This window comes from Periplaneta americana, chromosome 9 (assembly GCF_040183065.1).
Source record: "Periplaneta americana isolate PAMFEO1 chromosome 9, P.americana_PAMFEO1_priV1, whole genome shotgun sequence".
In the NCBI taxonomy this organism is placed as follows: Eukaryota; Metazoa; Arthropoda; class Insecta; order Blattodea; family Blattidae; genus Periplaneta; species Periplaneta americana.
In genome coordinates, this window is record NC_091125.1 from 22838362 (window position 1) to 22851114 (window position 12753).

The following is a 12753-nucleotide window of genomic DNA, read 5'->3' on the forward strand; positions in this document are numbered from 1 at the left end:
ATAGGCCTCTCTATCTGTGTTTGCCACGTTAGGAGTATTGTCTGCTTGTCAATCACTCCCATGTAACATTATTTTCGAACTCATTGGTTTCATTAAAAAAAATATGTATACGTACCATGTAGCCCTCCTGCAAAATGTAACACAGTTACAACAAACAATAATGTTCACACAATAAAGCTATAATGTGAAACCTATGTTCCAGGAAGATAGCGAGTATTGTAGTTTATAAATTTTACAAAAGCACTATCTGGAACAAACAAATTGTACAATAGCACTGTTGCCAACAAACTGTCATGAAAAAAAAAATCACACTTCTGAGCGGCCTTTTCTTTGGATGATTTTCTGGAACAAAGATGTTAAACTCACTGTAGTGAAAACTAATACCGACTTTCAAAATGTACAGACCCAGAAACAAAATTTGGGTACATGCTTACTGAGCATGTGTAGTATGTTATAACTGAAACTTGAAAAATTCAGGTGGCCTAAATTTTGTTTCTGAGTCTGTACACTTAAAAAGATGACTTCAATGTAATTAATTATATTAGCAATGCTTCACATATCACCAAGTGGCATTATTGCTGTGGAGCACAAGTAGCACTGCGATTAAGGCATTGCTCTACAACTTGAAAGTTCGCCGTTCGATTCCCGATATATTCATGGATTTTCTGCATTAATATAATCCTTCCAGTCCCAGGATTTCATTCACCCCAGTGCTGCTCATCGGAGTGACTACTACCGCGGAGGAATCGGAGATTACGAATAAAGCTCTCCACCGGTGATCTCCGGTACTACCGTAGGTGGAACAGGGGGTATACGGAGGGATGCGGTGGTTCGGAGCGAAGCGACAGTTAGCGTAAGGACGACCGGCGCGTACTGACTGACGGTAGTTGTGAGTGAAATAAAATGGCACCAAATCGGATATCAGTCGCATGGAAATTCTTTAATTTAGTTAAAGATAATAATAAAGTCGCACACTGTAAACTTTGTGGGCGAATTTACTCTAAGGATGGTGGAACTTCGAATTTGTTAGACCATTTGAAGCGATCGCACAATCGCGAACTTGATGAAAATAATTACGCAACACATTTGACACGATTTCTTTTTAAATTGTTTAAGTGCTATTGTTCCCAAAGGCCCACAGTATAGGAAAAAGTCTTGAAATTTCTCTAAAACATAACTTTCGTGGCAATAAAAAACATATGAAATATTTAAAAGACGACTTGAGTTATATTTTGCTGTTTAGACAACTTGAGTTACATTTTGCTGTATATTGAGTTTCTGAATGAAACTAAAGAAACATGTGATGATAATACTATAATTACAATTATCCTTTAGTTGATATCCGCTTATATTTTAATACAGAGAAAGAGTGGCGCGTTTTAGAAGAGGTAGTTCAAATACTGACACCCTTTAACACAATAATCACAATCCTGTTCGGTGAAGAATTTGAATAAATTATGTTGGACAGTAAACTTTAACCCATTGATAGCCCACGTTTCTTTTGTTCCATTCTGAAGCTCCCTTAATATATTTTACGTTAAACTAAACCAATTAGAATGATAATTGACAAACACTGTTTGCAATTAAACGAGAGTTTCTAGGAGAACTACAGTATAAATGTTTACTTTAGGTACTGAACAGCTTTACTACTGCGTTAGTTTTGCAATTAGATTGAATGTTATTAATTTGATCAATGACATAAAACTAATACGCCTTTCCACATATACTATAATTTCAAAACTAGAAAAAAATCTGTCAGCTAACGTAGCACTTCAAGCAAAACAAGAAAAAAAAGAGCCGAAGAAAGAGGGACAGATTAATATAAAAGAGAAAATAAACAACAACAAATTACAACTTATTTTAAAAGATACGCGGACGTCAGCGGGCTCGAATCACTACCTGATCCGATTAAAGGTATGCTAAGCGGAAAGCGTATGTCTGCGCCACAGCACATATACAACCTGCGCGGCATCAAACGGAGGTAACCGGAGGTCTCCGATTTAAAGCGCGCAAACAACCGCTCCGGAGAAAACCTAATCATAAGCAGCACTAATTCACCCTCTAAGAGAAATAACTACAAGACACACTTCCAATATATCCTTACTGCTACTCAGTGTCGAATGCTCGTCAGGGAGCTTTAACATCCCGCCAATCTAAGGGACTTTCAGAACCTATAATAGGATAGTATTGCTGTGCATAATTGCTGCCAACATGTTCTTAGGGACAGACGCTGTTATAACCAAGATCACAACAATGGTATGCTAAATAACACCTGTGAATTTATGTTTCTTGTAATGGTGTGTTATACTTTAAAAAGTAAACCTGTAATGATCGTCTGGCAATAAGTATAGCGAATCTTTGTGGTATAGTGCTAGTTACAAGTAATATTGCACTGAACGTATATCTTACAAATCATGTGAGAATACCGAATTTCCTTGCTTCAGATTTTTTGAAAATATTTCTATTACATCTACATGTTATAATAATAAGTAGGCCTACAAAGTTTTATGAAATTTTCTGCAAAGCTATCTTAGAGTGGATACTGATTCTTTAAAGCGTATGTATTACAGTATATTTAGCTGAAGGCCTATAGGAAAATTATAACGAATAAGAAAGATTGTTTATATATGGATGGAAGCACTGTAATATATGATGTGTGCAAATCACTTTATTCTTGGACAGAGTGAAGTTACAACAAAAAATTCAAATACTGTATTAGTCCCAAATGAATAATTTTCACAGAAAAAAATTCCCTAAATTTTAACATTATATTACTCGATAAGTACTAGACCTTACACGTACGATTCTGAATTTTACTCCCTTCATTAGAGAAACTTATATGGAATGATTTATCCCTTTGAAGTTTCTAAATAAAATGGACGCACTTCTTGCAAATTAAATAAAACTAGTGGCTTGTGCAGCAAATACTGCTGCAAACTAAATTCGTTAGACGTTCAAATAAACATTTTTAAGATTTATTTTCAATGAAGAATACTTGTCTTTTTGATAGTTATTTGCTTCCATAATAATGAAACATGCTCCCTCTGAATGGATTTTTTTAGGCCAAATACTTTTTCTTGAACCTATCCAACTTCAGTTTTTGAGTTTCAACGCGAAAACGCAAGTATCAATGTCAGGACGATAGTAGTAGCTATTTCAGGTCATTGTGGATTGTAGGCAAAAGTTAAAAAAAGTCAGGTTTGCTAAGCTTTCGAACAATAGCATTTTCGTATAGCTGCTGCATGTAGAACTTGAAATGTAGAGCGTAAAATCATTTTATCCTACTAAGAGATCCTGCTGAAATGATCTGGAGACTACAAAATTTTCTAGGCCTCTTATTTTATCAGTAAGTAATACCTTTTGATTTTTCCTTAGGAACTGTAATTTTTGCGCTCTCTCGAGCCAATACTGAAGACAATGACACATATCAATATCTACACTACACCGCCAATAAGGATATGAAAAAGACCCAATCCCACTGGGTTAATAAGTATAAAAATATTTGATTTTTAATAACAATATTATTATCTTACTTAAGTTTTTTAGTTATATATAGCAGCTACTCAGTAAATTATAGAAATGAAGATCTAAATTAAGATATTCTCTACATTTACTTATATAACCACAAAACGTTTCACTTTCATGTCATCAATATAGCATCAATATTATGTACAATTAATGAAAAATAGATGCGTCATGATATTAACTATAATAATATTTAATTTCTAATGGTAATAATGTCATCAAACCACCTCAAGTTTCGTAGATTTGAATATCCAATACACAGCTGTACTAAGAAAATTATACACTGCAGAATCAGTTTTTAATAACAAATTGAATTGAGATCTAAATATGTCGGCAATCCTGCAGGTCATGGCCTTCGTGTAATAGCCTATTGTTTATTGTAGTGTGTGTTTTGTTCTGAAATTCAATCAAGTCGACCGTGATTCAATAAAATTAGTTCTCAAAACTGACAACAGATGGATTTTGGAAAGTAGGAAAATTATGTACGAAAATTGACATTTCACTGAAAACTACTACTTTTCCGAAAAACTTTGGATGCCAGGCATGAAAATGAGGTGTCACTCATTAAAACCCGTTCAGCCGTTTTCCCGTAATTTCCATTACCAGTTCAAATTATATATATAGATACTTAACACGTATCGTTGTTTCTTGCCATTAGGAAGTATTGCACCCCTACTTCAGTGACTAAGGAACGGAACCAAATGCGTTTGTGTACTAGTAGGTGACCCCCATGCGCTGTTGCCGAAGTACGCAGACGTTCAGCCTAACATTTCAACCATGCGCTTAATTACATAACTCATAATAATATTTTTTTATTAATTTTAATTTATTTTATTGCTCCCTTCAATTTGCACAGTTATACCACTTCCAACCTACCTATATATAATTTTTCAACCATATGCCTTAGAAAACCATGTTTTTTTTTCGAAGCGCACAGTGTATTATTTAATAAAGTGCGCTGACATGTAATTATATTTGTATAATATTATTTTGCCATAACTTTGTTCTAATTTCCATACTACGTATCTAAATAGAAACATAACATTTTAGGAGAAAGAATAGAACGTTTATTTCGTTTCATAATATTAACTAGATTGCAATTTGAGTTTTACAAAAAATAATAATTACTTCACAAAGCTGAGTATAATTATTGTGACAAACATAGCAATACAACAAAAATATCACGTAATGAACATTGTGTAAAGTATGTGCTATTGGAATTAGAAAGACGATATGTACAAGGAACTTATGACTTTTAACCATTATATAGTTTTCCTGTCCCGAGTCATTACACATTCTAAAGACTATTTTGAAAGTTCTAATTAAAACATTTTAACCGAAATTTATAAGATTGTAAATCAATCAAACTTATTTATTAACATTTTAACCGGCAATATAAATGGATTTGGGTCATTAGTTGATCCGATCACCTCTCAATTCACTGATAGCCATTTTAGAAGTTTTCCTTTTCGTCTTAGTTCCTAAAGTTAATAATGTTTCATTATTCTTGGGACTTATTCTCGTGGTATTCATTTAACACTTGGAAATCAATTATTTTTGTATTCGTAAATTTTACCTGAAACTGGAATTACTTTTAATGCATTCAGAATTTCTTCAGTTCTTTTATAATTTCACCAGGTGCACTATAATACTGTGCAGTTTTTCTCATAAATTTCATTTCAGATGTTGTAATTTTTTATTTATCTTTGACTTTAGTGTCTAGATTTCGCAGTGTCTATCCGTAATATTCTTCCTTACTTAATATTAATATAGTAGATTAACAATACGTCATAATTTCGCATCTATATAAAATAAGATTGTTTCATATCGTAATACCGCGTCAACACGTATGAAATATGAATCGTTCTATAATTTATCATACAGAATTTGTTATTGATCTTTCCATTGTGACTTATATCTATTCCTATAGCCACCGGCGTGGCTCAGTCGGTTAAGGCATTTGCCTGCCGGTCTGAAGTTGCGCTCGGGCGCGGGTTCGATCCCCGCTTGGGCTGATTACCTGGTTGGGTTTTTTCCGAGGTTTTCCCCAATCGTAAGGTGAATGCCAGGTAATCTATGGCGAATCCTCGGCCTCATCTCGCCAAATACCATCTCGCTATCACCAATCTCATCGACGCTAAATAACCTCGTAGTTGATACAGCGTCGTTAAATAACCAACTGAAAAAAGACTATTCCTATTTCAACCTAAACCAGCGGTGCATATTCAAGCCCATACGGGCTGAAGAACGTGACGGCAGATTGCTCTGCGCACTGTTAACTTTCTTTCTCCATTACTCTTAGAACGCACCGAAAGAGAGGTAGCGGTACAAAGGTTAGCCATGTATACGTTAAGTAGAGCAGCCATTTACAGAACAAAAAGGAGACATAATATCCTTAATATATGGAAAACATTAAGAAAAGAAAAATTCAGAGACGCTAAATGGAAATGATTCAATACAAATTAGAGTCATTCTGTCGCCTTCATTCCAAAAATCCAGGAAAATAGTCTACAGATTTGCGCCTAAAATTAATTTATCTTTCACATACTGTACTACTGAAATGTAGACTAGGTCTACTTATAATGACAAGGACTCCTTTAGCTTTTATAATTTCTTAAACTCTGAACTGTGTCCGAGGATTCGTAAATTTGCAGCGAAAATTAGTATATTACAATTTCACCAGCATATACGTGCCGATAGGTTTTCATGAACCTAACAAAATCAGGATTAAAGACTAAGCTATTCGATCATGATAGGGGCCGTATGCTTAGATTTGCATCTTTATATAACATTTTGCGAGACTAGACTGGTATGAGATGGAAATCGAAGAAGAGATTTTGGTGAAGTTTATACTAAAAAGTTTATTTTCGCGTAACATTATTGTTGTTGTGATGAAAATTATGTAATAATCCAGCAGTTCCGAAAGTTGTATACGTGAACGCAGTTATTTTTAAGTTATTCCATCGGTAAGATTGTAAATTTGTGACAAAAATTACACTAGGGAACAACTGTTCTGCGGTAAAAAAGATAGTTGGTAATTCGTATGGAAACCGATGCCCTGAGTCCGAAAATGATATCATTTTTATGTATCACATCTAGTTTTGTCGCAATTTCAATTTTTCGATATTTATTGCCGCGCAGTATTCACTATAGTTAAGCCGAGGTGCCCCCTAGCTGATGGCACTAAATATCCACAACTAAATATTTTTGTTCTAATATTGATCTCAGAATGATGTTTTATCATCCCATGCCCTACCACCCCATCCCCATTCTCACTTTGCCGGGAAGTTGTTCTTTACAGAAAACCCTAATATACAGTTCTTAAATCTTGTCAGTTGAGTAGCTGGCTTACTTCTGTGAACACGTGTGAATTTTGTTACAGTGGAGTCCCTAGAATCGTAGTGCAAAGGCCTGATTTTAAAAACTGAATATGGCGAGTACATCAGGATTGCGTAGGAGACAGTGTGTACAAAATCCTTAGAAGTTTTGCTATATTTGTGGGTGTTATATGTTCGATGGAAAAGTTCGTAAAATGTATATTCGGTTGTAAAGAAGCTATATTTTGCTTACTTCAAAGTAAAAATTGGTGACATGGATAAATCATTTGCACCTCAAAGTGCCTGCAACAATTGTGTAGAAGGATTGCGTTACTGCTATGCAGGAAAACGGAAAGCAATGCCATTTGCTATACCAATGGTATGGGGTGAGCAGAGGAATCACTATGACGAAAGTTATCTTTGTATGTGTAATGTTACTGGTTACAACAATGAAAACAAGAAATCAATTAAGTATCCAAATCTTCAATCAACTTTGAGGCCTGTTTCTCGTGGGCTTAACTGAACCTACACCACCAGCAAACTTGGATGACAGTGAATCTGAAAGCAGTTCCCCGAATACAGATACTGAGATGTCTTCTGATCTAGACGAATTTGACAATTCACCATCACCAAAAAAAATTACCCAACCCGAGTTGAATGATTTGGTAAGGGAATTAGGACTCACCAAAAAGAAAAATGAATTACTAGGCTCTAGACTGCATGAGAAGATCATATTGGCAACTGGAGTTACATTTTTGTGGTACAGGAATCGTGAAAAACTTTTCCGGAAATACTGTACACAGGAAGATAGATGGTATATTGTACAGTTGTGAGGAATCTATTAAAACAGTTGGGAGAGGAGGAATATGAGCCCAAAAGTTGGAGGGTTTTATTGATTCTTCGAAAAGTAACCTTAAGGCAGTATTGCTTCTTAACGGTAATAAATTAGCGTCCATACCATTTCCATATTCTACAGTCCTAGTGGAATCATATGAAACATTAAGGTTGGTTCTCGAAAAAATGAAATATCATGAACATGAGTGACAAATATGCAGTGACCTGAAGGTTGTTGGTTTACTATTGGGACAACAGGGAGGATACACAAAATTTCCGTGCTTCCTGTGCGAGTGGATAGCAGGGCCAGGAACAAACATTGGAACATTGTATACTGACCTGAAAGGAAGCAACTAACGCCAGCGGACAAAAATATTAACAATGTAAGTCTCGTTGCTCATACGAAAATAAATACTCCCCCTGTTAACTTACATATAAAACTGGGAGTTATGAAACAGTTTGTCAAAGCACTAGACAAAAATCTTTCTTGCTTCCAGTACTTATGTACGAACTCTTCTTCATTGTCACACGCTGAAATCAGGGAGGGAATATTTGATGGCCCACAAATTCGAAAACTGGTGATGGACTACAATTTCACCAGTACTTACAGTGAAAGAAACAGAAGAAAGTGCATGGAACGTATTCAAAGAAGTTGTGAAGAAACTGCTAGGTAACGTGAAGGATCCACGGTACAAAGAAATTGTAGAAAACATGTTGGACAAGTTCAAAGTGCTCGGTTGTAACATGAACCTAAAGCTTCACTTTCTAATGGACCATATAGATTACTTTCCTGCGAATTTAGGAGTCCTCAGCGAAGAGCAAGGTGAAAGGTTCCACAGGCTCTAAAAGAGGTAGAGCAACGCTACCAGGGACATTGAGATGTAAATATGATTGCCGATTACTGTTGGAATGTTGAAGAGAATACTCGAGGACTTCACACACACTAAGATTCCATGCAAAGAGATAAAGCGAAACCGAGGACGTCTAACATAGGCTACATTCTGAAGGTGAGCTTTCTGCTCTTATAATTTAGTTTAGTAAAATGTTTTGCTTACGTACAGTATATAGACTTAATGTTTCTGTGAATTCTTAACTGTTCATTTTATTGTTATACATCGTAGAAAAAAATAGATGAACGTGTTAACGAATCAGATACACAAAATATATGATTTCTACGAACACTCTGTAACTTATAATTTTATTTTGTGGCAAAATAACGTTTTGCTACATTGACAAAAAACCTGACGTAGTACGGCAGAACAAAATGCATTTTTGAATTCAGCACACCGAAATTAGTAAAAATTGCATATTTATATTTATACCGCAGAAAAAAAAAGTTGTGATTTGTTGCCTAATGTTATTGATTACTGTCACTAGACTTAACGGATTCCAACAACTTCAATATGAATTACGAAGTATACATAAGTAGATAACTATGTAATATGAAATGCAAGACCAAAATGTTTTGCTAAAATGGCTATTAGTTTTTATGCGAATCTGCATTAACAAGTAAGGTGACTTCTAAGAACTTCATGGACAATGCTGGTTGTAGTTTATGTGGAATTATGATTGTGTCATAGAAGCAGATTACAAATCAATAATAAACCATGAATCAAAGGCGTGAATTCAGTAATATTAGGAACGGAACATTTAGTAGAAAGCACATAATATATGCCTATATAGCTCTGAATATAGACGCAAAGATAAATACGAGTATTACATTCCACCACCCATCACATAGTCGCGAATTGAAGACAAGACAAGATGTACATGCAGAAGCATTTATTTTTTACTTTTTATTTGTAAATTTTTGTTCTAATTTAAGACGCGACATGTTTTTAATTTCATCTTTCAAAGACTGTGGAAGTGATTTCAATCCCATAAATAGAGCTGAATTACAAAATATAGGCCTAATCATCATCAATATCCTCCTCCTCATCGTCATTATCCTCATCACCCATTTAAAGATTAGGCAAATCGGCCTCTATCCTCAGGACTACGAACAAGTACTAAACAATCACTATTTACTATTTTCCATCGGCATGGTGCAAAGACAACTCTTGAGGTAATAGGCATACGATATAAATGCAATGTAATGATCACACAACCTCCCTCTCTGTTAATGAGATGCATTGCCACTGTCTTCCAGAAAACGAAATTCGTTCTACCAAGTCTGTATCTAGAAACGCTGCCAATTGAGCCATAGCGGATATATACGAAGTAACGAACATGCACATTTCTGTATAACTTGACGTGAGGTTTGTTAGGGTAAGATTTAAAACAGTTCACAAATTTCAGACCTTTTTGAGAACATTATGAAGCGAAAATGTAATCACAAGTCATCTCGTTTTCTTCCGGACATTTTTCTTATGGCACTATTGCAGGCGTGATTATTATCTAATGTTAAATTGAGATGGAAGACGGATGACGTTGCGAAAGATCATATTCAGCATGGTGAAACAACATCGCCGAACGGCCGAGAACACACTTTGTGACATTGAAAGCAAAATCGTGCACCAAACCCCTATTCATCTCTATCCAACTACCACCCTCCATCTTTCATTCGACCCTTTTCTTCGGACTCCAGCAGGATAGTGCAAACTCTAGGCAACAAAACCTCTCTCATCCTCTAGTTCTCTAGAAATCCCAACGTCCCTAAACTTCCTAAGAACAGGAAGTCGGTGTCACAGACAAATATCTTCCGTTTCTGACCACCAAACCAAAACTTTGTTGTCTCCTGGTTCTCTTAGACTATCTGACTCTAACATACACTCGCCTATGGCAGCGGAGTTCCAGAGTATTCTACAACATGGAAACTCTGCAGGACTTGCTGAAACACGGCCGGGTTGTTGGGACATGTAATTTTCCAAGACGCGTGAGTTCGAGAGGAAAAGGAGGGCGTCGCCAGGATTTCCACACAGTCGAGTCCGTCGTCGTTTTACCGGTCAGTGACAGTATACGTATTTCTTATAATAGATGTATTATATTAATGTGAATGATATAAATGAGAAGCATTCACTTCACTTTCAAAATTTAATGTAGTATAAGATCAATAATAAGTAAGTAGGTCTACATTTCCTCAGTTTATCAGTAAAGACTAGTATGATAAACTACGACGGCACGAGATTAATATAGTGCACATTAAGGTTTGATCCACGATCTTGATTGGATTATATTATTATGGTAGACATCGACGAATGTACTTCTGGCTAACTTGTGCCTCTACGAGTATCATCAGACAGTACATCTCACTTGACGAAATGTGTCAGAGGAAGAACAATAAATGTTTGTGTACATCTGAAGTGTGAGTAGTGAAATATGTAGCTAGTTGGTGATATATGAAATGAAGGGGGAAAGAAACTGGCCACTCTACCCAATTATCTCTTGTTTTAGTTGCCTCAAGAGTGATGTCTTATTGTTATCAGTTATGAGCAGGGGCAGATATTTATGGAGATTAATTCTATCATTTGTGATTTTTAATGTTGTTGTCAGCGGAGATTCTTGGAGATTTATTTGTACTCTTGGCGGAGATTAATGGAAATTTTTGAAAGTATAATTAGTATGTATATTACTTTCCAAATAATTAACATTAAAGGTTCGTTGGATTCTGGTAAAAGTGCGATATAGCCATTATACAATATTTGTTGGATTGAGACTGTATTTAATGCACATTAATTAAAAACGAAAACAACTTGCAGCCCTCAAATTAACATTTTCAAATTAATAGTTAAATGTTGAATTCTCTGTCTTTTGAGTTCACTAATGTAATCAGAACACCTGGAATACCATGTAATGTAGCCTACTTGGATATATAACAAATTCAAGTGAAAAAAAATCCGAAAAACAAAACTCTCAGAATATGAAATTCGCTATAAAACTACGCAATAGTAATAATTCGCGAATGTGTTCATATTTCGCTATTAGAACTCTATTTCGCGATTTGTCGCCTTTGTTTTATCCGCATATTATTAATCAAAATCACTTAATTCGCAAAGATTAGTAAAAATCTATTGTATGTCAATTATGTCGTGATTTATGTCGTCTCCTGGTTGAGTGTTAGAGAAGGCCGTATGGCCTTAACTCTGCCAGGTTAAATAAATCATTATTATTATTTTCGCGATCTCCATAAATAAAATACCAGCCCTGGTTATGAGATTCAATCCTGTCTTCGCACAGTTGACTAAACAACAATCAAAGAATGAAGATATTTTCCGAAATTTTACCCTTCTCAATATTTTCTACTTACTTCTTTATTAACACTCTCCGTTTCACATTGTATTTCCCCTTATTTCATAGAATTTCACTTCATAATAAATGTGTGTCTCGAAGCTGAGACATTATTTCTCATAAGTTTTATGTCGAAATTCAGGTTCTTTACCCGTTGCAAAAGACATTACCGCTTATATTTCATATTCTTGAACTATTATTCGTAAGAACTTCCTAAATAACGACAATTAGAAGATGAACTTTCATTTTCTGGATTACACACAAAAGGTGTTCACTTCATTTAAAAATGTGACCGTTTAATTACACACAATTTATTTTTCTAGAATACAGGATGTAATTAAAATGTATCTCAGAACTTTAGGGGCATATTCCTCTCATAAAAAGAGTGAAGAAATGTTATATGAACATTGTCTCGGGAAAGCTTTATTTGCTTGTTACAAAAATAGCATAACTTATCATATAGACAGTGCTAAAAATTCAACGTGATCAAATTGTTAATTCTTACACGTACTCGTATAGGCAGATGAGAATCTTAACGCAAATGTTCAATCATGTTATCGATAAAGATTCTCTGTCTGTGTTTGAGAAGGTATTGTTGGTGATATTTTGGTGAGACCTCATGTTCTTCCAGCCATGCTCAACGGAGAAAGGTACACCTTACCTATTCTGTTATGCCACGTGCTGTTAGCAATACGACATGCACGATGTACTGTAGCGCCTATTCATTTCAGTGTCAATGTTCGTCGATTTCTAGCAAATGTTACGAGGCAGATGGATAGGTAGATCTGGACCAATTCCTTAGCCTTCGCTCTCTCCGGACGTGAACCCACTAGACTTTTACTATTTGTGG